The 25,695-nt window shown below is 38.8% G+C and overlaps 1 long non-coding RNA gene and 1 pseudogene across 3 annotated transcripts in view; one reads left to right on the top strand and one right to left on the bottom strand.

The window, feature by feature from the left end:
• Positions 1–19,380, top strand: part of LOC149122713 (uncharacterized) — a 31,057-nt gene extending 11,677 nt beyond the window's left edge. For 2 of the 3 annotated variants that reach the window (XR_016219370.1, XR_016219371.1), the window contains exons 3-4: positions 15,796–15,931; positions 18,967–19,380. This is a non-coding gene — a long non-coding RNA (uncharacterized LOC149122713). The remainder of the gene's footprint in view (positions 1–15,795; positions 15,932–18,966) is intronic. The other variant, XR_016219369.1, reaches the window with a different exon arrangement.
• On the bottom strand, positions 18,675–18,742 carry LOC149122714 (U6 spliceosomal RNA; annotated as a pseudogene).
• Positions 19,381–25,695: the final 6,315 nt, after the last annotated feature.

Genomic DNA, 25,695 nt, shown 5'->3' with positions numbered 1-25,695 from the left:
TAAGGATTCTTTACTTCCATGTAGACTCTGCCCTCTAATGGTGAACAGGGTCCTCTAAACCCACTTGTTGCACAAATGAAAACCCAAGCATTGTCTTCTCCCACAGATGGAGTCTGCTATTGGTTTTGATTTACATTTCCCTAATGGCTAGTGATATTGGGCATGTTCATCTATGTCTTGACCATTGAGATTTCTTCTTCTGAGAAACCTGTATTCTGATCATTGCCCATTTCTTACGTGTACATTTTGCTTCTTGTTTGGAGTTTTTCCAGTTCTATATATGTATGTTCTGGCTATCAATCTTTTGTCATAGTCAGAGTTTTCAATGTATCCTGCCATTCCATCCATTGTATCTTCACTCTGTTGATTACTTTGTTGTGAAGATGTATCTTAATTTGATATGCTCAAATTTGTATATTTTATTTTTGTTACTTGTGCTTTTGGAATCTTACACAAACTGTTGTCTCTGCTTATGTTTTACAGTTTCTCATATGTTTACTTAGGTTTTGGGTTATTTTTTAACATACATAATTTTATTACAAAATGTTTTTTTAAAAAAACAACACAGAATGCAACATCCTAACAAAAAATCCAAATTTACAAATGATACTAATTCCTACAACTTTGCTGTGCTACCATACACAAGTCAAGAAATTAAAGAAACCATTAAATATTTAGGAACATTCAACATCAGAAGCTTTAAAATCTAACTGTATGTAGTAGCCCCTCAAAAAGCTACAACCTGCATTTTTTAAAAAAAGTATTTTCTCTACAAAGAATCTTATCAGCTATACAAAAATCTGTACAGTTTTTTTATACTGAAGCTAATATTGAGCTGCACTTGAATTCACATTCTTAGCAAAACAACTGCCTGAGCACACACGCACACTCCACACTCATCATTACAGGATAGCCATTTATTCTTCATCTTCATCCTCTTCCTCATCATCTTCATCTTCTTCCTCTTCCTCTTCTTCCTCCTCATCTTCAGGTTCATTCTTCTTCTTTGAGCCTGTGGGCCTACCAGGGCCCTTCTTTCCCGCTTCACTTTTGCCCTTGGCATGGTATGCAGCAATATCCTTTTCATATTTCTCCTTTAGCTTAGCTGCTTTCTGTTCATATGGTTGTTTATCTTTGGCTGACTGTTCAGACCACATCTCACCCAATTTTTTTGCAGTGTCCCCAATGGACAGGCCAGGGTGTTCACTTTTGATCTTTGGGCAATGTTCAGAGCAAAAGAGAAAGAAGGCAGATGATGGTCTTTTAGGAGCATCGGGATCCTTTTTCTTTCCCTTCTTATCACCCTTGGGAGGAACGTAATTTTTCATCTCCCTGTCATAACGAGCTTTATCACTTTTTCCCATATCTTCAAACTTGGACTTTTCCTTTGCAGACATGGTCTTCCATCTCTCCGAGCATTTCTTAGAGAATTCTGCGAAATTGACCGAAGTCAGGGTGTTTCTTCTTGTGCTCTTCCTGGCACGTCTGCACGAAGAAGGCATAGGAGGACATTTTGCACCTCGGCTTGTTGGGGTCTCCTTTACCCATGACGACGGAATGGCGGCCACCTGGTGCGAGTTGTTCCTCAGACTCCCGCAGAGCGGCCAGATCCGACGGCATTGCTTCCTTCCCTCAGCTCCGGCGTGAACTCAGAATGTGAGGGTGATCTGGCTGCGACATCTGTCACCCCATTGATCGCCAGGGTTGCTTCGGCTGATCTGGCTGGCTAGGCGGGTATCCCCTTCCTCCCTCACCACTCCATGTGCGTCCCTCCCAAAGCTGCGTGCTCGGTCGAAGAGGATGACCTTCCCCACTAGAGGAGGACCGGTCTTCAGTCAAGGGTATACGAGTAGCTGCGCTCCCCTGCTAGAACCTCAAAACAAGCTCTCAAGGTTTTGGTTTTATATTTAGACTTTTAATTAACCTTGAGTTGCTTTTACATAGTGTATGAGGTGTTGGGGTATCTTTTCAGGCTTCTACATATGGATAATCACTTTCCTTTAAACCATTTGCTAAAGGGATTCTTCTTTCTCCTGTTTATTTCCTTTATTAAATAGGGGTTGGCTGTAGAAAAGTCAGTTTATTTCAGCTGCCTATTTTTTCCATTGAACTATGTGTCTGTTTTTCCAACAGTGCTAACACTGCTTCTATTTTTTTAAGATTTCTTTATTTGCAAGGCCAGATGCTTCTTCCAAGTCTCTCATGTGGGTGCCAGCACCCAAGAACATGGTCCATCTTCCACCAATTTCCCAGGTGCATTAGTAGGGAGCTGGATTGGAAGTGGAGAACCTGGTCTTCTAGCAACAATATATGGGATGCATGCACAGCAGGACAAGGCATTAACCTACTACACCACAGCATCAAACCCTTCCTTATTTACTTCTGCTGTGATCTTTCATTATTCACTTTTCTACTGCCCCACAACTTGACTCATTCCTGTTTTTTTTTTTTTTTTTTTTTTTTTTTTTTTTTTTTTTTTTTTCTGGGTCCTGGAGGATGGTAGTAGGTGGCTTCTGGGATATCTTTTTTATGTTAGTAGATACTTGGTAATCTAAAATCATAGTTTTTACTTTCTATATTTCTCTGCTAATCACGAGGACCTTCTAGATGACAGCAGAAAATGCTAGCAGAAATGAGGATATATTAATTTGCTAAGAAAATACCACAGAGAATATGATTTAAATCATGGAATTTTACTTCTCAGAGTTGTAGAGCTTGAAAATATCAGATCAAGGTGCTAATAGGCTCGATTTTTCCAGAAGCCCTTCTCTGATGTGACAGACACATCTATCATTTGAACTGCTTAAAAGCACTTTCTTCAGGTAGAGTTATGTTGGTGGTTAGCACTTCAGTGTTTGAGTTTTAGGGAGGCACATTTCAGTCCACAACAGCAAAGGGGCCCTGTGGTCTACTTCAATGACAGCCATCTCTGCGGAGGATAGAAAGTTTGAAATCAGCATTAGGAGTTCTCACAGTATTACTGTCAGTGCTATCTCCATCAAATGTGCATTCATGTACACACAAACAAAACTACCTGTACACATAAACACATTCAACAGTGGAAATGCCTGATGGTTGTGTACAGGTAACATCAATATAATAATCCATAAGATGGCCTATTAGCAGACATTAAAAGAGAATTAGAAAGAATGACCACAAAATCTGCAGTTACCTATATTTATGTCTATATGTATGATATTCAGTATTTATAGTTGCTAAAAGATGAATACTGATGTGTGGAAATAAAAGCTAAACCTTACCTTGCAATATTGCAGCCTAGTCTACATGAAAGATGTCTTCCTAAAACCTTTCCCTGGGCCCACTCTGTGGCATAGTAGATTAAGCATCCACCAGCAGCACCAGCATCCCACATGGGCACCAGTTTGAGTCCCTGCTCCTGCACTTCCAATCCATCTCTTTGCTAATGGCCTAGGAATGCAGTGGAATATGCCCTGAGTGCTTGGGCCCCTGCACCCATGTGAGAGACCTGGAGGAAGCTGCTGACTCCTGGCTTCTGGCACCTGGCTTCAGATCAGCCCAGCTCCAGCCATTCTGGCCATTTAGGGGTGAACCAGTGGATAGCAGACCTCTCTTTCTCTTCCTCTCTATATCTGTCACTCTGCCTCACAATAAATAAATACATCTTTTAAAAACCTTTCCCTTTTTAAATTTCTTAATTGTTTTAAAAATTTATTTATTTATTTATTTACAAGTCGAGTTACAGACAGAGAGGAGAGCCAGAGAGAAAGAGGGAGGTCTTCCATCTGATGTTCACTCCCTAATTGATTGCAACTGCCAGAGCTGTGCTGATCCGAAGCCAGGAGCCAGGAGCTAGTTCCAGGTCTCCCAGATCGGTACAGGGGCCCAAGGACTTGGGCCATCTTCTACTACTTTGCCAGGCCATAGCAGAGAGCAGGATCAGAAGTGGAGCAGCTGAGTATTGAACCGGCCCCCATATGGGATGCTGGCGCTTCAGGCCAGGGTGTTAACCTGCTCCACCACAGCACCAGTCCAACATTTTAAATTTCTGATACTCTAAAGTAGCAAAGGACTGCATTACATCTAGGAAAGATGTATTTAAAAATTATAAATCTAGTGCATTTTAGCAGAAGTCCTAACAAATACTTCTGATTTTCTCAACATTATGTATAAATAAATGATAGAATGAGTCATTGTCAGATTAATAGAAGGAGTTTGAGAGGATTGTCTCTCTTTCAATTGTGTTGAATAGTTTGAGAAGCATTAGTTCTTTAAAAGACTTGTAGAATTCAATAGTGAGGCTGTCTGATCCTGGACTTTTCTTTCTTGGGAGGGTCTTTATTACTCATCCAACCTCTGTCTTGGTTTTTGATTTGTTTAGCTTTTCTATGTGTCTTCATGACTTAATTTTGGTATATTGTGTATGTCCAGGAATCTGTTGATTTTTCCTCTAGGTTTTCCAATTTGTTAACCATCACAACAGATGCCCGCATCATATATTGCAGTGCTAATCTGAGTTTTGGGTACTCCACTTCCAAATCAGTTTCATGTTAATATCCCTGGGAAGAAATGGATAATAACTCAAATTCTTTCCTTCTTGTCATCTAATTTGGAGAACTGTAACCTCAATGGGGACTTGAAACCTGGTCTTGCACAGTTGTAGCCATATAGAAAGTGAACCAGCAGATGGGATATCTCTCTGCTTCTCTTTCCTTCTCTCTTTGTCTCTGTGTCTCTCTGCCATTTTTATCATATTAAAATATTTAATTACTTATTTGAAAGAGTTACAGAGAGAGGGAGAGACAGAAATCTTCCACCACCTAATTCATTTTTTTTATCTTTTATTTAATGAATATAAATTTCCAAAGTACGTCTCATGGGTTACAATGGCTTTCCCCCCCATACTGTCCCTCCCACCCACCACCCTCCCCTTTCCCACTCCCTCTCCCCTTCCATTCACATCAAGATTCATTTTCGATTATCTTAGTATACAGAAGATCAGCTTAGTATACCTTAAGTAAGGATTTCAACAGTTTGCTCCCACACAGAAACATAAAGTGAAAAATAATAGATGATTTTTTTTAAATGATGATGAAATCAGATCAGACCTATTGTCATGTTTAATCCCAGTGAGAGTCAAGTTGGGAATTGATAGTTTCTTTTTTTTTTTTTAACAGAAGATCCGTTTAGTGTACATTAAGTAAAGATTTCAATCATTTGCACCCCCATAGAAACTCAAAGTGAAATATACTGTTTGAGTACTCGTTATAGCATTAAGCCTCAGTGTACAGCACATTAAGGACAGAGATCCTACATGAGGAGTAAGTGCACAGTGACTCCTGTTGTTGACTTTACAAATTGACACTCCTGTTTATGGCATCAATAATCTCCCTATGCACCAGTCATGAGTTTCCAAGGCTATGGAAGCCCCTTGAGTTCTCCGACTCTTATCTTGTTTAGACAAGGTCATATTCAAAGTGGAGGTTCTCTCCTCCCTTCAGAGAAAGGCACCTCCCTCTTTGAAGACCTGTTCTTTCCACTGGGATCTCACTCACAGAGATCTTTTTGCCAGAGTGTCTTGGCTTTCCATGCCTGAAATACTCTCATGGGCTTTTCAGCCAGATCCGAGTGCCTTTAGGGCTGATTCTGAGGCCAGAGTGCTATTTAGGACATCCGCCATTCTATGAGTCTGCTGAGTATCTCACTTCCCATGTTGGATCACTCTCCCCTTTATTTATTCTATCGGTTAGTATTAGCAGATACTAGACTTGTTTATGTGTTCCCTTTGACTCTTAGTCCTTTCATTATGATCAATTGTGAACTGAAATTGATCACTTGGAATAGTGAGATGGCATTGGCACATGCCACCTTGATGGGATTGAATTGCAATCCCCTAGTATGTTTCCAACTCTACCAATTGGGGCAAGTCAGCCCGAGCATGCCCCAAATTATACATCTCTTCCCTCTCTTATTCCCACTTTTATGTTTAACAGGGATCACATTTCAGTTAATTTTCAACACTTAAGAATAACTGTGTGATAATTACAGAATTAAACCAGTCATATTAAGTAGAACAGACAAAAAAAAATACTATGAGGGATAATGTATTAAGTTGTCCATTAGCAGTCAGGGCTATGCTGATCAAGTCACCATTTCTCATAGTGTCCATTTCACATCAGGAGGTTTCCTTTTTGGTGCTGAGTTAGTTGTCACCAATCAGGGAGAACATATGATATTTGTCCCTTTGGGACTGGCTTACTTCACTCAGCATGATGTGTTCCAGATTCCTCCATTTTGTTGCAAATGACTGGATTTCGTTGTTTCTTACTGCGGTATAGTATTCTAAAGAATACATATCCCATAATTTCTTTATCCAGTCTACCATTGATGGGCATTTAGGTTGGTTCCAGGTCTTGGCTATTGTGAATTGTGCTGCAATAAACATTAGGGTGCAGACCGCTTTTTTCTTTATCAATTTAAACTCCTTTGGGTAAATTCCAAGGAGTGGGATGGCTGGGTCGAACGGTAGGGTTATATTCAGGTTTCTGAGGAATCTCCAGACTGATTTCCATAGTGGCTTGACCAGTTTGCATTCCCACCAACAGTGGGTTAGTGTCCCTTTTTCCCCACGTCCTCGCCAGCATCTGTTTTTGGTAGATTTCTGTATGTGAGCCATTCTAACCGGGGTGAGGTGAAACCTCATTGTGCTTTTGATTTGCATTTCCCTGATTGCTAGTGACCTTGAACATTTTTTCATGTGCCTGTTGGCCATTTGGATTTCCTCTTTTGAAAAATGTCTATTGAAGTCCTTGGCCCATCTCTTAAGTGGGTTGTTGGTTTTGTTTTTGTGGAGTGTCTTGATCTCTTTGTAGATTCTGGCTATTAACCCTTTATCTGTTGCATAGTTTGCAAATATTTTTTCCCATTCTGTTGGTTGTCTCTTCACTCTCCTGACTGTTTCTTTTGCAGTACAGAAACTTCTCAATTTGATGCAATCCCAATAGTTGATTTTGGCTTTGACTGTCTGTGCCTCCCGGGTCTTTTCCAGAAATTCTTTGCCTGTGCCAATATCTTGAAGGGTTTCTCCAATGTTCTCTAATAACTTCATGGTGTCAGGACGTAGATTTAGGTCTTTAATCCACGTTGAGTGGATTTTTGTGTAAGGTGTAAGGTAGGGGTCTTGCTTCATGCTTCTGCACGTGGAAATCCAGTTTTCCCAGCACCATTTATTGAATAGACTGTCCTTGCTCCGGGAATTAGTTTTAGATCCTTGATCAAATATAAGTTGGCTGTAGATGTTTGTATTGATTTCTGGTGTTTCAATTCTGTTCCATTGGTCTATCCATCTGTTTCTGTACCAGTACCATGCTGTTTTGATTACAACTGCCCTGTAGTATGTCCTGAAATCTGGTATTGTGATGCCTCCGGCTTTGTTTTTGTTGTACAAGATTGCTTTAGCTATTCGAGGTCTCTTGTGCCTCCATATGAATTTCAGCATCATTTTTTCTAGATCTGCGAAGAATAATCAAAGCAATTTATAAAAAACCCACAGCCAGCATCCTATTGAATGGGGAAAAGTTGGAAGCATTTCCACTGAAATCTGGCACCAGGCAGGGATGCCCACTCTCACCACTGCTATTTAACATAGTTCTGGAAGTTTTAGCCAGAGCCATCAGACAAGAAAAAGAAATCAAAGGAATACAAATCAAGAAGGAAGAAGTCAAACTATCCCTCTTTGCAGACGATATGATTCTGTACTTAGAGGATCCAAAGAACTCTACTAAGAGACTATTGGAACTCATAGAGGAGTTTGGCAAAGTGGCAGGATATAAAATCAATGCACAAAAATCAACAGCCTTTGTATACACAAGTAATGCCATGACTGAGAAAGAACTGCTAAGATCAATCCCATTCACAATAGCTACAAAAACAATCAAATACCTTGGAATAAACTTAACCAAGGACGTTAAAGATCTCTACGATGAAAATTACAAAACCTTAAAGAAAGAAATAGAAGAGGATACCAAAAAATGGAAAAATCTTCCATGCTCATGGATTGGAAGAATCAACATCATCAAAATGTCCATTCTCCCAAAAGCAATTTATAGATTCAATGCAATCCCAATCAAGATACCAAAGACATTCTTCGCAGATCTAATTCATTTTTGAGATGATTTTAATAGCCAGAGTGTGGCCAGGTTGAAGCCAGGAGCTTTTCCTCCGATGTGCGTGGCAGCATCCCAGCACTTGGGCCAACTTTCCCTGCTTTTTCAGTCCATTGGTAAGGAGCTGGATCAGAAATGGAATAGCTGGTACTTGAACTGGCGCACGTAGAGGATGCCAATGTAACAGATTGCGGATTTGTCCACTGCACCACAACCACCAGCTCCTCTTTCTGCCTTTCCAATAAATAAATCTTTTGAAAAAGAATTTAAGGTAGTAAAAGTCATCATGACTGAGCAATGACAAATTTATTGAAGTGATCGACTTTCTTAAAGGTCTATTTATGAATTTGAAAGGCAGCACTAGAAAGAGAGAGTGGGAGAGATGGATCTTCCTCCTGGTTTGTTCACTCCTCAAATGGCTGCAGTGACTGTGGCTAGGACAGACTGATATCAGGAGCCAGGGGCTTCTTCCAGGTCTCTCACATGGGTGCAGGAGCCCCAAAATTTGAGTCACCCTGTGCTGCTTTTCCAGACACATTAGCAGGGAACTGGATCCGTTTGGAGCATTAATGTCTATGATACTCTCCTTGCAGTTGAAGGATTTAGAATCCATTTCAATTATGGGTGGGCCAAGTACAACAGCTCCCAATTGTCCAAGGTTTGGATTAGATGGGTTCTGAGAAATTTTGTTAAAATAGTTATTAATCATAACTCTCAGTTTAAGCTTTTCTTACCAAATTTTCATGTTTGCTGACGTTTATATCTATGGGAAAATTGGGTCTCTGGATTGCAACCAATGAAAGCATCCAGACTAACAGTAATAAGGTCAACAGTCAGCAGAATGATGTCCAGCTGAACTGAAATAGCTTTTCTTATTTGGTAGAGGGGTTACCTCCTGCATTATACTGACATACTGACATAGACAGTAGATATTGGAGCCTGTCTCTTCTGCCAAATGGAGAATGCCGCATTTTGATCCATCATATATATATTTATATATTATAATATATATTATATATTTCTATACATAATATAGAATTACATATAATTATCATAAATATATAATATATAATTATATATAAATATTATATATGAATTTATTTATATATAAATATATAATTATTTCTGATCCAGCTCCATACCAATGGATTGAAAAAGCAGTGAAAGATGGTCCAAGTGCCTGGGTTGCTGCCACACACATTGGAGGAGGAGCTCCTGGCTTTAACCTGGCCACACTCTGGCTATTGAAGTCATCTCAATAATATATATATAATATATATAATAGTTATAATGAATTATATAATATTATCTGTTTATAATTATTATATATTATATAATATATTATATGATAAAGCATAATATATTTTATATATGAATATATTTATATACATAAATATATATAAATAAATGTAAATATATATATATATAGAATTTATTTACGTATTTGACAGGTGTACTTACAGACAGTGAGAGGAAGAGACAGAGAGAAAGGTCTTCCATATGCTCATTTACTCCCCTAATGACTGCAATGTCTGCAGCTGGGCCAATCTGAGCTAGGAGCTTCCAGGTCTCCCACATTTTGGCAGGGACCAAAGCACTTGGAACAGCTTCTACTGCTTTCCCAGGCTATTGCAGAGAGCTGGATGGGAAAAGGAGAAATGGGGACTAGAACTGGTGCTCATATGGGGTGCCAGCACTGCAGGTAAAGGATTACACCACTGCACCACAGTGCTGGCCCCAGTCTATCCTTTATTAAGGAGATCTCAGTAATCATGTTCAGGTATTGCTGTCCTATATTCATGGCCAAAGTCCTAGCAGGCAACATGGTTTGGAGAATCGTAAGCACAAGGTGTGTAGGAGACTTCATTTCTCATACAGCACAGTTAATAACAAGGTTCCAAGAGGGGAAATTACTTGCATCATAGTCTTTGAGAACTAATGGACATCACAGGTGATCTAAAGAATTTAGAAGGTTTGTGAGCCCCTAGAGTGAAAAAGTCACTGGGAGCACAAGGACAGTGCCTAGAGTTTATTTTGATGGATTTTAGCCCCTTTCATTGGAGGGAGGCCCGAAGAAGCTGAACTGATTAGTAAACCTCAGAAGTGTCTTTTCAATGTGAAGGCAAACTGAGACTGAGGGGTTTTTGGAAAAACGTTGAACAAAAGACATTTCCCACACTTGGTTAAGACACATCATTTATCTACTGATTTTCATCAAATCTGTTAACATTAGGTATAAGGTACAGCGGACATGGTGGATGGCATATAGCAATATGATTTTAGTAATATATCACGAGCCGGCGCCGTGGCTCAATAGGCTAATCCTCCACCTTGCGGCGCCGGCACACCGGGTTCTAGTCCCGGTTGGGGCGCCGGATTCTGTCCCGGTTGCCCCTCTTCCAGGCCAGCTCTCTGCTATGGCCAGGGAGTGCAGTGGAGGATGGCCCAGGTGCTTGGGCCCTGCACCCCATGGGAGACCAGGAAAAGCACCTGGCTCCTGGCTCCTGCCAGGATCAGCGCGGTGCGCCGGCTGCAGCGGCGGCCATTGGAGGGTGAACCAACGGCAAAGGAAGACCTTTCTCTCTGTCTCTCTCTCACTGTCCACTCTGCCTGTCAAAAAAAAAAAAAAAAAAAAAAAAAAATTAGTAATATATCATGAGGTGCTTTTTCTAAATGGATTTAGCAGGTAAAATTGGGCTACCTAATGGGATGTAGCTGGAATAATCACCTTTTTGTTAAATAAATCTGAGGTAATAAATGTTAGTGTATGAAGACATTGAGTTTTCTTTTATTGGGCCTTCTTGGTTATTTTAATCTGGGATCTGCGAATTCTCATTTTCTTTATTTTATTCCTCATCATGTCGGACCAACTCTGCTGCTTTGGGGATTTTTTTAGTACATCTGACATTTGGAAATTTAGACAATAGTATAGTTAAAATGATATGTACCAAGTAAAGTATTTATTTTTATTCTGATACATATTTTGGAATTCTTCTAAAATTCCTATTGAGTATCCTTGTTAAATTTAGTTGCATCCCAGGTTAAGATTTATTGGAGGCAGGCTCCATGGCTCAATAAGCTAATCCTCCACCAGCGGTGCAGGCACACTGAGTTCTAGTCCTGCTGGGAGAGCCAGATTCTGTCCCAGTTGCTCCTCTTCCAGTCCAGCTCTCTGCTATGGCCCAGGAGTGCAATGGAGGATGGCCAAAGTGCTTGGGCCCCGTACCTGCATGGGAGACCAGGAGGAAGCACTTGGCTCCTGGCTTTGGATCAGCGCCATGTGCCAGCCGCAGCACACTGGCGGCAGCGGTCACTAGGGGGTAAACCAACAGAAAAAGGAAGACCTTTCTCTCTGTCTCTCTCACTGTCCACTCTGCCTGTCAAAATAAAAAATAATTTTTATAAAAAGACTTATTGGAGCCACTTTAGTGATTATACCCATGAAACTTTGTTAATAAATGCAAATAGAACCTGGGAAAATTGATGTATACCTTATGCTGTAGAGACTTAAGATTGAACATCTTTTTTTAAACTTTTTTAATTATATAATCTAAAAACAAATTTTAGATTTTTTTTTTTTTTACTTTACTAAGTCACAGCTCTGGCCCCATTAATATGACTTAACAATGTTTTTTCCTCTCAGACTTATCTCTATTGTTTCAGTTAACTGCATGCCTTTTCTTTACATTCAGATTCCCTCAGCTGTCAAAGCTTATTCATCTTAATTCTGTTGTTCCTATTTCCCTCCCTTTTATTCTGTCCCTAGGCTAATTGAGGTCATGATTCTCCATTCCTTCTGTGTGGTGTCACAGTAGGCTTGAAGTGTTCTTTTTCTCTTCTGATTTCTAAAGAAAGAAATTATGTATTCCCCCAGTTTAGATATTTTAATAATTCATTCTAAAACAAAGGTTAAATGTTCTTAATTTGACAAGAATTTTCAGGGCCAGTGGTGTGGCATAGTGGGTAGAGCCACCACTTGCAGTGCTGGCAGCTCATATGGATCCAGATCTCTGCTAAAGCCTGGGAAAGCAGTAGAAGATGGCCCAAGTCCTGGGCCCCTGCACCCATGTGGGAGACCTGGAAGAAGCTCCTTGCTCCTGGCTTTGGATTGGCACAACTCTGGCCATTGCAGCCAACTGGGGAGAGAACCAGTGGATGGAAGACCCCTCTCTCTTCTCTGCCTCTCTCTTTGCAACTCTGACTTTCAAATAAATAAATAAATCTTTTAAAAAAAGAATTTTTTCTATTTTTAGATTTGTTCTACTTCATTGCCACTTCAGGGTGTGTGTAAGGAGTGCATATCCAGTTTTTCTATATTGGAATTTTGGGATTTTGTATTAGCTCTGCTGTGTATTCATTTTTCTTGAGCATTGGTGATATCTTCTCCTTAGTTGTATTAAGAGAGAGAGCAATAGCCCTCATGTCTTTTTAGGTAAGTAAGACATATTAAAAACAGAGCATTCAGTATACATTCATAGTATTTTGACTTGTTCAATTGATTTTCCTGACCTCCCTTGGATATTCTTGGTCTTTGCTGTACAACTTTCTATACTCATTAATTCTTTGATATTCCCAAATCCAGAAAATGAATGACTCAACAGCTGTGTTCCTGTATTTGCTGGGACTCAGGGTAAGAAGCAAAGTGGAGGTGTTCAGGAATCTAAAGGTACATGCTACATAGCAAAGCACATCATTTCCTATACAAAGTGACTGGGAAATCCAGAATCTTTTGCACACATATTGGATCCTGAACTATTACTGGACTATTCAGTAAGATTTTAATGTATTTATTTTCTGTGTGTGTGTTTGTATTTCTAAATAAACTCTGCTGGGCTACTTAACATTAACATGTATTGCAGAATTCTTTCATCAGTTTTTACTTTTAAAAAGTTTCTTTTTCAGTTTTATGGGAGAGGGTAGAAGTTTTCTGCTATGTAACTGAAAATTCATTCATTCATTAAAGTTAAAAATATTTGTTGGAAATGGGTGGAATACTATTAATTCTTGTGTGATTTTCATGAAACTAAATACATTCTCTATTTTGTTTTGCTTAAAATTTCTGCATGTGTGGACTTCTTTTTTCCTTATTGCCCCAAATCCCTTTGTGTATTGGGATGGCAAATGGGTTTTACACTGGACAAAACATGCTATTTTGGCAAAGAAGTACTTAGGGTTCCTGCTTCAAGTATTCAAATATTGCATTGGAAATCAGTATATTTGTTTACTGTACAAATGTCCTTCATACAATTTTGTAATCTTCTGGGATGGGAGAGGAAGCAGGAAATAGGGGGATTATGGGTGGGAGGGATGTTTTGGGGGAGGGGAAGGCACTGTAATCCAAAAGCTGTACTTTATATTTATTAAAAAAAATTTTTATCTTTTATTTAATGAATATAAATTTCCAAAGTACGACTCATGGGTTACAATGGCTTTCCCCCCCATACCATCCCTCCCACCCACAACCCTCCCCTTTCCCACTCCCTCTCCCCTTCCATTCACATCAAGATTCATTTTCAATTATCTTAATATACAGAAGATCAGCTTAGTATACCTTAAGTAAGGATTTCAACAGTTTGCTCCTACACAGAAACATAAAGTGAAAAATAATAGATGATTTTTTAAATGATGATGAAATCAGATCAGACCTATTGTCATGTTTAATCCCAGTGAGAGTCAAGTTGGGAATTGATAATTTCTTTTTTTTTTTTTTTTACAGAAGATCAGTTTAGTGTACATTAAGTAAAGATTTCAATCGTTTGCACCCCCATAGAAACACAAAGTGAAATATACTGTTTGAGTACTCGTTATAGCATTAAGCCTCAGTGTACAGCACATTAAGGACAGAGATCCTACATGAGGAGTAAGTGCACAGTGACTCCTGTTGTTGACTTTACAAATTGACACTCCTATAAAAAAATTAAACAATTTTGTAATCTTCATCTTCCTTTTTATTTCATCCTTTTTTAAAAAAGATTCATTTATTTTACTTGAAAGTCAGAGTTACACAGAGAAGGAGAGAGAGAGAGAGAGAGCAGTCTTCCAACCGCTGGTTCACTCCCCATTTGGCCACAATGGCTGGAGCTCTGCCAATCCAAAGCCAGGAGCCAGCAGCTTCTTTTGGGTCTCCTATGCAGGTGCAGGAGCCCAAGGGCCTGGGCCATCCTCTACTGCTGGATAGTAAGTCTTACTTGCCTAAAAAGATGGATAGTAATTTGAGTAGCCAGGACTTGAACTGGCACCCAATTGGAATGTCAGCACTGCAAGCCACAGCTCTACTTGCTACTCCACAGCATCGGCCCCCTAAATTCTTATGAGTATTGCTACACGATTGGAATTTATAATTGATAATGCTGAACAATTGAAACTGTCTTATTTACAATTGTAGGACTGGATATGGCAGTTTTACTTGAAGTAAAGTATGTAGCCTGCTTATTGTATGATTTTCGGAAAAGCATGTATTTATATATAACAGCAGATCTGTTAATCATTTAAAAGTGAATTGTCATGATTACCCAGATGTAAAGAATGCAATATGTGCTAATGAGTTAGCAGTCACAGACATTTAGAATTAGAGGGATTTTAGAACTTTTTCAATACTGAAGTTTTAATGAAAAACTAATAATTTTTTTATTTGACAGGTAGAGTTATATACAGTGAGAAATCAGAAAGGTCTTCCTTCCATTGGTTCAGTCCCCAAATGGCTGCCACAGTTGGAGCTGTGCCCATCCAAAGCCAGGAGTCAGGTGCTTTCTCCTGGTCTCCCATCCGGGTGCAGGGCCCAAGCACTTGGGCCATCCTCTACTGCCTTCCCGGGCCATAGCAGAAAGCTGGACTGAAAGAGGAGCAACCAGGACTAGAACATTTTGCCCATAAGGGATACCAGCACCACAGGTGGAGAATTAACCAAGTGAGCCACGGCGCTGGCCCCCGATAAATTTACTCAACAAAATATCAAAATATCTTATTTAGTATAAAGTTAGTAGTGAAAAGAGACTACCTTGTTGAACACAGAAATTTGAGATTATATTTCTTGGTATTAATTTGCATCTTAAGGCTTATTGCCTAGTTTATTTCAACATTTCAATCTAATATTACTAATAATATCTTGTACTTAGTGGTTCACTGTGTGCCAGACAATATTCTTTTGATTTTTTAAAAGATTTATTTATTTATTTATTTGGAAGTCAGAGTTACACAGATATTGAACAAGAGGAAGAGAGAGAGAGAGAGAGGTCCTCCATCTGCTGGTTCACTCCCCAGATGGCCTAAAAGGTCAGAGATATGTCAATCTGAAACCAGGAGCCAGGACCTCTTCAGGGTCTCCCATGCAGATTCAGGGGCCCAAGGACTTGGGCCAACTTCCTACTGCTCTCCCAGGCTATAGCAGACAGCTGAATGGAAAGTGGAGCAGCCTGGACTTGAACCGGCCTCCATATGGGATGCCCCCACTGCATGCAGTGGCTTTACTAGGTACACCACAGCACTGGCCTCAAGACAATGCTCTAAAATGATGCATTAATTATTCCCAAATATTGAAAAGTGGCATGGTACACATTTGAATGTGTTGTTTTGTACTAGTTGTAGAAACAGTTTAAAATATATTTATATTTAAAAATGTAAGCTTTGATCTAAAGGTTTACTTTCCCTTAAGGTGTCTGTTTGGAAACTGAGAGATCATTGAAGTCTCAAGATAGAGTACAACTGATCTTATCCAAGCCTCCTTTATCTTATGAGGATGCTAAATGCCAAGCCCAGAGAAATAAAGTGAACTGTTCAAGGTCACATAGGTAAGTTGTGGCAGGGATAATTCTGTATTAGCATTAGGTATCCTGATACATAGGCCACTGTTCTGTCAATTTTGTACTCCTTCCGGAGTTAAAGATTCTAAGTTGTGGAAAATTGAATTTGGAAATTTAGTGGTTGCTATGTTGTTATGGTGAGAAATTTCTGTGTATAGCTATGAGTTGCTTAAATTTTATTCAATATATTTTTCTAGTATGTTTGCTATTTATTTGAAATGTATAACAAGTAGCTTCATCTATTTGCCAAAAGAATTTTTTGAAGATTTATTTATATTATTTGAAAGTCAGAATTACACAGAGAGAGAAGGACAGGCAGAGAGAGTGGTCTTCCATTCACTGGTTCACTCCACAGTTGGCCTCCATGACTGGAGCTGTGCCAACTGGAAGGCAGGAGCCAGGAGCCTCTTCCTGGTCTCCTATGCAGGTGCAGGGGCCCAAGGACTTGCACCATTTTATAATGCTTTCTCAGGCCATAGCAGAGAGCTGGATAGGAAGTGGAGCAGCCAGGTCTTGAACTGATGCCCCTATGGAATACCAGCACTGCAGGTGGCAGCCTCACCCACTATGCCACAGTGCCAGCCCTTGCCAAAAGAATTTATAGAAGCTATTCCATATATACACTTCACAATTATTTAGTTACTTGACACGAACTATCCCTGCATATTTGAAAATTTTGAATGGTATCACTTGGGTTTTAAGAATGTTATATTTTAGGTCTCTTAATATTTTTAGTGATGATGTTTTAAAGGCCCTTTCTGTTTTATGAAAAATGATAAGGATTTTGTTTTACAATGGCCATAGTATTACTACTTAAAGCAATAGATTAAATAACACTTTTAAACAAAGTCATTTAATACTGAATTCTAACACACTGGTATATTTTAAAGTGAGAAACCGGATTTCTTTCAGATATTCTAAATAAGAATGATAATCAAAATTGAAGACATCTACAGTTTTTAATCACTTGTTTTAAATATTGGTCATAATGGTCCAATTTTGAGTTTAATTTTAATTAGCTTTTAAATGATTCAATATGTTTTATAGAAAAAATTCGGAGAACATAATTATATACTCAACCTCCCTCCCTTCTTTTTCCTTCTTTGTCATTTTTTTTAGCTTATGAAATGACATTTTCAGTTTACATTACATTAAAAAGGGTTGTTGAGTCAAGGGACAAGTTTAACAGGCAAAAAGCAAAAAGATCCTAATTTAGAGGGAATACAGACAATGGCTCTAAACAATATTTGAATATCACATCTAAACAATATTTGAATAAATTGATAAATATTTTAATTTCTCCTACTAAAATGCTCAAAGTCTTTAATTATTTATCAAATATTAGTGCAAAATTATGGATTTAAATGATCCCAAAAAGTGATGAATTTTTGTGTAATAAATTCCAATTTTTGTCAAGGCTTTTTGACAGTCTCACAGAAAACTTATGTTTGTGAATGGGAAGAATAATACCAAAATATCCATATTACCAAAAGCAATTTGCAAATTCAATGCAATCCCAATCAACATACCAACGATGTTCTCAGAGCTAGAAAAAATGATGCTAAAATTCACATAGAAACATGAGAGATGCTTAACATCTAAAGCAATATTATAAAGCAAAAAAAAGCTGGAGACATCACACCATATTTTAAGACATATTACAGGGGTCAGCACTATGACAAAGCAGGTAAAGTCACCGTCTGCAGTGCCGGCATCTCATATGGGTGCCAGTATGTTTCCCAGCTGCTCCACTTCTTATACCCCTCTCTGGTATAGCCTGAGAAAAAAGTAGAAAATGGCCAAAGTCTTTGGGCCCCTGCACCTGCATAGAGACCTGGAAGAAGCTCCTGACACTTGGATTCAGATCAACAGAGCTCCGGCCATTGTGGCCATTTGGGGAGTAAACCAGTGGATGGAAGACCTCTCTCTCTCTCTGCCTCTACCTCTCTGTAACTCTGCCTTTCAAATAAATAAACTGCAAAAAAAAAAAAGGAAGAAGTGTTAGCACTGATATAATAACAGACACATAGTTCAATGGAAAAGACTTGGTAGCATAGAAATAAACCCAAATTTCTACCAGCAACTCATATTTAACAAAGGAACTAAAATGAACTGGAGAAAGAAGAATCTCTTTCACAAGTGGTGCAGAGGAACTTGATTATCCATATGTAGAAGCCTGAAAAGAGACTCCAACATCTCTTACACTATGTGAAAGTGAACTCACAGTGAATGAAAATGTAATCATAAGACCCAAACCCAAGTAAACATAGGGAAACTCTAAATATTGTCAACAGACAATAGCTTTTGGGTAAGATTCCAATAGCAATAGTCACAAAAATAAAAACAGAGACATTTGAGTATATCCAACTAAGATACTTCTTCACAACAAAATAAACATCAGAGTGTAGATACAATGAACAGATGGCAGGAAAAATTAAAACTCTGAATGTTTACAGATTTCCAGAACATTTACATGAATTGGAAAAACTCAAAAAAATACAGTGAAGAAACATCTGAATAGACATTTCTCAGAAGAAATGTAAATGGTCAAAACATGTGAATATGCCCGATGTCACTAGCCATTATGTAAATATAAATCAGAACACCATATCAGTCTCCAACACCTGTGGGAGAATACAACACTCAGGTGTTTGTGTGTGCAGCAAGTGGGTTTAGAGGACCCTGTTCACCTCTGGAGAGCAGAGTCTACAGGGAGGTAAAGAAACCTTACTGCGCAGGGGCATGCTAGTCTTCTCTGTATCGTTCCAATTTTAGTATATGTGCTGCCGAAGCGAGCACATGTGCTGCCGAAGCGAGAAAGAGATGAAAAGAATTTATCTCAGCTAGCCACTAATATTCAAGAAACAAGGTCTTCAGGAAAGCCAACTCAACTGACATTTTCATGTCATTGTTAAATAAAGGAAAAATTATCTAGGTTCAGCAATACGTAGTTTATAAGAGAAAGACTACAGAGTAATTTCCTTGGCATAGAAATAACTTTGTCTTTTTTTTTTATCTATGAGGGCTTGCTATCACCACCACGCACCCACAACCCATATACAAATGCCTGGCTTGAGTGGTAGCTTCTCTGCTTTGAGGCAAGTTTCTGCTAGTGTGCACCCTGGGAGGAGATGGAGGATGGCAGAAGTGCTTGGGTCCCTGCACCCAAATGGGACATCCAGAATGAATTCCCACTTCCTGGTTTTGGCTTGGTCAAGCTTTGGCTATTGCAAGTGTTTGGGGAGTGAAACAGTGGTTCCCTCTTCCTGTCACTCTGCCTTTCAAATCAATAACTGTTGTTGGTAATGACTAATGATGATATTCACTGATTGTCAAATTTTGAATCTTTGTTGGTAATGACTAATGATGATATTCACTGATTGTCAAATTTTGAATCTATTAATTATAGACAATTTCTCTTTGTATTTTTAAACTTTCATAATGTTCTGTAGCCAATTTCATCACTAGAAATAAAAACTTTTCCTCAAAAAAAAAAAAGAAACCTTACTGCTTTCCTAATGTGCTTATTAAGTTCTTGACCAGCGCCTGTTAGTCTTGCCACAAACTTTCTAGTCTTACTACTTTCCTTCTTCTTCCTCTTCTCTGTGACTTGTAAAATAGTATACATTCTATATACTGTGGATGCTTTTGATTTATTTTATTCCTTCGGTCTCCTATGAAGTTCCTCCACAAAAACACAGCCCTCAAAATATTCATTCATTTATGCAGTCTGCAGATTTCATGAGCTACTAAATTCCTAGTAGTATGTTAAAGGCAAGATCTGGGCCTAAGAGAAAAGTGGTCTAAATTCTGTGCCTAGAAGAGGATTTGGGACATAGTAGAACTTCAGTGAAGTGCTATGTGAATGACATGCACTCAGTAAATGAGTAATCTAAAGCATACACTTCATTTAAGCAACACAGCAGCCCTACTCACCTCAGGTAGAGCAATTGAGAGGAATAATGTGAACAAAAATAAGACATCAATAAGTTGAATAATAACAGAGAAAAAACAAAATGAGATAGATGCCAACATTACTGAGCTATTTTTGAGGAATTAAATTGATAGAGGGGCTGGCATTGTGGCCAAGTGGGGAAAGCTGCAATCTGTGAGGCCAGCATAACATCTGAGTTCCACTTTGAGTTTAGGAATCTCCACTTCCAATTTAGCTCACTGCTAAACACCTGGGAAACCAGGAGAAGATGGACGAAGGACTTGGGTCCTTGCCACTCATGTGGGAGACTTGGATGAAGCTCCTGACTCCAGTATGCCCCAGGCTCAACTGTTGAAACTCTCTGGGGTGTGAGCCAGCAGATGAAAGCTATCTCTGTCTTTCCCTCTCTCTCTAAATCCACCTTTCAAATAATAAAGATTTAATAAACAAATTAACTGATTTCAAAATACACAAAAACATGAACAATACTATATCATTTTTATGCCAAACTGATAAAAAATAACAAATGCTAGAGAGCACATGGGAAAAGAAAACCGTCATATATGGTGGGTGAAAACACAAGTTAGTACAGATGTTATGCAGAACAGTATGGTCATTCCTTAAAAAGGATAAAAATTGGGGCCGGCGCTGTTGTGCAGTGAGTTAAAGCCCTGGCCTGAAGGGCCAGCATCCCATTTGGGTGCCAGTTCTAGTTCCAGCTGCTCTTCTTCCAATACAGCTCTCTGCTATCTCCTGGGATAGCAGTAGAAGATGGCCCAAGTCCTTGGGCCCATGCACCCATGTGGGAGACCCAGAGGAAGCTCCTGTCTCCAGGTTTCAGAATGGCATAACTCTGGCCTTTGTAGTCATCTGTAGAGTGAACCAGCTAATGGAGGACCTCTCTGTGTCTCTACCTCTATTGTAACTCTTTCAAATAAATAACAAAAATTAAACTAAGATAAAAATTGACCTACCATGTGAGAGTTATCTTGCTCTTGGCTATATAGAATAAGGAAATTTTATTAGAAGGAAAGGAGGAGAGCATATCAAAGATACAGCAATTTTCCCATAACACAGCCACTATAACACAGTTCACTGCAGCCAGGATTTGAAACCAATCTAGCTGTCCATCAGTGAAAAACAATGGACAGGGCAACCTCTTTTAGATACAAAAAAAGAACAAAATATTATTAAATTAATTGAAATAAGCCAGAAGCAGGAACACAAATGTCACCTGGTCCTTGTCACATGTGGAAGTGAAAGAAAATAATGGATCTGAACACAGAACTGTGATTACTAGAGGCTGAGAAGGGAAGCAGCTAGGGATAGAGGGGGATTGGATAATAGGTATCAAAAATCAAAGAGGCAGAAAGAACTTCTGGTGTTCCATAATATAATGAGATGACTACATTCAACCATATTAGGTTCTGTGTAAAGAACTGAAGGAGAGGAGCTGGTAGTCTCAAATCATGGAGAAGAATTAGAAACTGTAGTTGCTTGGGGGTCAGCATTGTGGCACAGTGGGCTAACACCCTGGCCTGAAGCACCAGCATCCCATGTGGGTACCAGTTCTAGTCCTGGCTGCTCCTCTTCTGATCCAACTCTCTGCTATGGCCTGGGAAAGCAGTAGAAGATGGCCCAAGTCCTTGGGTCCCTGCACCCAAGTGGGAGATCTGGAAGAAGCTCCTGGTTCCTGGCATCAGATTGGCAGAGCTCCGGCCATTGTGGCCATCTGGGGAGTGAACCAGCAGAGGAAGACCTCTCTCTCTCTCTGCTGCTACTTCTCTCTGTAACTCTGTCTTTCAAATAAATAACTCTTTAAAAACTTAATAAAACTGTAGTTGCTTAGCTTGATCACTTTTTACTGCATAAATGTGTGCAAATATTGCACTACACCCTGTAATAATGCATGACTAGGACACATTAAGCACAAATTATTTCAATGAAATTTTAAAAATTAGAAGCATTTCTTTATATTAACAATGAACTATTTGAAAATGAAATTAGAGAAACATTTCCATGCATAGCAGCATAAGAACCAGGAACCAATGTCTTCAATGTTATCAGTGATGAATCAGATTCACAGCCCCCAGCACTCAGTTTTTGCCATAGACCTTACCATGGCAATTGTGGGCATATAGTAGTAAATCAATGGACAGGAATCCTTTGTCTCTAAATCTGCTAAATAAATAAACAAGGAATTCATCAAAGAAAAAGAGATATCAATTTGGATGCCAGGCACAAAAACACATGCACTTGAGCTATCCTCCAGTTTGTGATGCCAACAAATCTTTCAGACATGTTACATTTTCAGAGACTTTTCTGTAATCTTGCTAAGCTTTCTGGAAATCTGCCTTATAGCAAAGGGTTTCCCAATTCCATTACACTCATGATTTTTCTTTTGTGTGATATATTAGTTTACCATCTAGAGATAATTTATGGTACAAAACTTTTCTATGCATGCATGTTTTCTCATTTGTGAGTCTATTCATGGGAATTGAAGACTGATATATAACAGAAATACATTTTCCAAATTCATTGCATAGACTTTTGTTCCTTATGAATTCTCTGAAGTCTGTTGATGTCTAATTTCTGGCTAAAGGTTTTATTGTATTTACAGCATGCAAAGACTATCACCTTTTGTGAATTCTGTATCTATACAAGCCTGAAATAAAGAAAATGTTTTTGCACAATCAGTATATGCCTAAGAAACCACCTGTGTCAATTCTCTGATGTACCATTGACTTCTGACTCTAATAATATTTATAAGCTTTCTCCTTTACATGAGTCTCTGTTGGATAGGATGTGATTTCCAGCAAAAGGTTTTGTCACAATACTTACATGAATTTTGGAGAAAAGCTCTTCCACATTCATTATATTGTTAAGGTCTCTCCCTTGTTCAAATTCCATGATGGATTATGAGGCATTACCTATGTTTAATGACTTTCTCACATTTATTTCATTCATTAGATATATATGTTGTGCATTCTGATATAAGGAGAGATTTGGGCAGAGCTTTCCAACACTCATTACACCCATAAGGTTTCTCTCCCACGTGAATTCCCTGTTGTCTTATGAGGTATGGCTTCTAATTAAAGGGATTTTACTTTCAAAGGAGTTTTTCCCTATATGAATTTGATGATGTACAATGAGGGCTGAATTATGGTAAAAGGCTCTGAGTCATTACATTCATAAAATTGCTCCCCATGAGAATTCTTTTATGTTTGATGAGGTCTGATTTGCACCACAAAGGCTATTCACATGTATTACATTCATGCATTTCTCCCCTTGGTGAATTCTCTAATATTTCATGAGATATAACTTGCACAAAAAGGTCAAGTAGAAAATTCCCTGTGTGGATACTCTGATATCTTATGAGTTATGAAGTACAGCAAAGAGGCTTTCCACCATCCTTCCATCCATAAAACCTACCTAAATTGAGCAACAAAGATATAGAAAACGTGAACACACACATAACCAGATGGAAATGATACCAGTAATAAAGACCATCACTACCAAGAAAACCCCAAAACTGGAAGGCTTCACTGCTGAATTCTAACAGACATTTAAAGCACTAACTGCAATTCTTCTCAAGTTATTCAAAACAATTGAGAGAGAGGCGATTCTCCCAAATTCTTTCTATGAAGCCAACATCACCTTCATTCCTAAACTTGAAAAAAGTGCAACAAAGAAAGTAATTATAGACCAATTTCCCTGATGAACATACATGCAAAGATCTGCAACAGAATTCTGGCCAATTGAATCCAACAATGCATCAGAAAGATCATCCACCCAGACCAAGTGGGATTTATCCTTGGTATGCAAGGATGGAACCAAAGGCTTTTCCACAGTCATTTCATTTATAAGCTTTCTCCATGGTGTGAAGGCTCTGATACTTTCTGAGGTTTGACTTCTCAGCAAAGGTTTTTCCACAGTCGTTGCAATCATAACGTTTCCCCCAGTACAAATTGTCTGATGCTTTGTGAGCTTTGATTTCTCAGCAAAGGCTTTTCCACAATGATTGCATTCATAAGGTTTCTCCCCTCTGTGAATTCTCTGATGATTTATGAGGTTTGCCTTCTGGCCAAAGGATTTTCCACAGTCATTGCATTCATAAGGTTTCTCACCTGTGTGAATTCTCTGATGATTTATGAGGTGTTTCTTCTGGCCAAAGAACTTCCCACAGTCATTACATTTGTAAGATTTCAACCCTGTGTGAATTCTCTGATGTCTAATGAGATCTGACTTCTGGTGAGTGGTTTCCACACAATCATTACACACATGAGGGTTTTCCACAATATGAGTGCTGTGATGGAGGGTATGGCAGAATTTAATACTGAATGACTTCCCACAAGGTTTACATGCAAAGGATTTTTTCCCTATATTTGGTCTATGATTCAGTCTAACATGTGATTGGTAAATGACAGGTTCCACAGTCCCAATATACTTATAAATGTTCTCTCTTTTCAGGTGAATACAATCAGAATTCCACAGTCACTCAGCTGGGAGGGGTGGATGAATCCGGAAACAGCTGGTTTCCTTGTACTAAAACAAGCACCATATCACAAAGGACTCTTGCATTTCTTTTTCTTTTTTGCATTTTTCACATTTTCTTATTTATCATGGTTTGTAATAAATTTTCTGATGTGGGTTGTGGTTTTCAGGCTGGCTTAAGGAGTTCAGGGAACCAGAGGAATGGTCTTTTTCAATTAGGGCACAGCTGTTGGCTCTCTCCAATTCTGGCTTTCTGTCATTGCTTTAGGTGCCTCAGCCAATTTTTCGTTTTGAGCGACTTTTTCCTAAATGTTTTGTTGGTCTAAGTTGGTTTTGCCCTTTTCCTTTTCAAATTGTGTATTCTGATGCAATACAAACAAGGGTTTAGAACGAGGATCCATTATGAAATTGAAAAACAGAACATATTGGGTTTTGATGATTAGAAATCATAGGCAACATGACCAAGATGAGTTTTTGGGTTTTGGAAAATGACATAGAACCCTTCCACTGAGGGGCAGATATTAATTTCCTCCAAATCGAGAGTGAGTGCGATTTTCAGGTGAATTCAATCAGAATTCCACAGCCAGTCAGCTAGGAGGGGTGGATGAATCCGGAAACAGCTGGTTTCCTTGTGTCTAAATCCAGCCAAATATCACAAAGGACTCTTGCATTTCTTGGGCTTTTTTCTCATTTTTCTTTTTTTCATGGTTTGTAATGAATTTTCTGATGTGAGCTTTGGTTTTGAGGCTGCAATATAGAGTTCAGGGCACCGGAGGAATGGTCTTTTTCAAACAGGGCACAGCTGTTGGCGTGCTCCAATTCTGGCTTTTGTCATTGTTTTGGGTGCCTCAGCTGACTTTTGGTTTCTTGTGTGGCAATTTCCTAAATGTTTACTGGGTCTGAGTCGGTTTTGCCTTCTTATTCCCAAATTTTGTATTCTGATGCAATACAAGCAAGATTTTGGACAGAGTAGCCATTATGAAAGAAAAAAAAAAAACACAGCAAATTGCCCTTTCAGGATTAGAAATCTACAGGCAACACGACCAAGATGAGATTCTGTGTTTTGGAAAATGACATGGAATGCTTCTGCTGAGGTGACAGATTCTAATTCCCTCCAAATTGAGTGTGAGTGCGATTTGGAGGTGAATTCAAACAGAATTCCAAAGTCAGTCTCTGGAAGGGGGGGATGAATCTGGTAACAACCAGTTTCCTTGTGTCTAAATCCAGCCAAATATCACAAAGGACTTTTGCATTTCTTTGGCTTTTTCACATTTCCCTTATTTATCATGGTTTGTAATGAATTTTATGATGTTAGGTTTGGTTT

The sequence above is a fragment of the Oryctolagus cuniculus genome, chromosome 13 (assembly GCF_051225735.1).
Source record: "Oryctolagus cuniculus isolate XC-2025 breed Fujian yellow rabbit chromosome 13, ASM5122573v1, whole genome shotgun sequence".
NCBI lineage: Eukaryota > Metazoa > Chordata > Mammalia > Lagomorpha > Leporidae > Oryctolagus > Oryctolagus cuniculus.
Note: the sequence above shows the minus strand (reverse complement) of the source record. Positions and strands in the feature narration are given on the sequence as shown.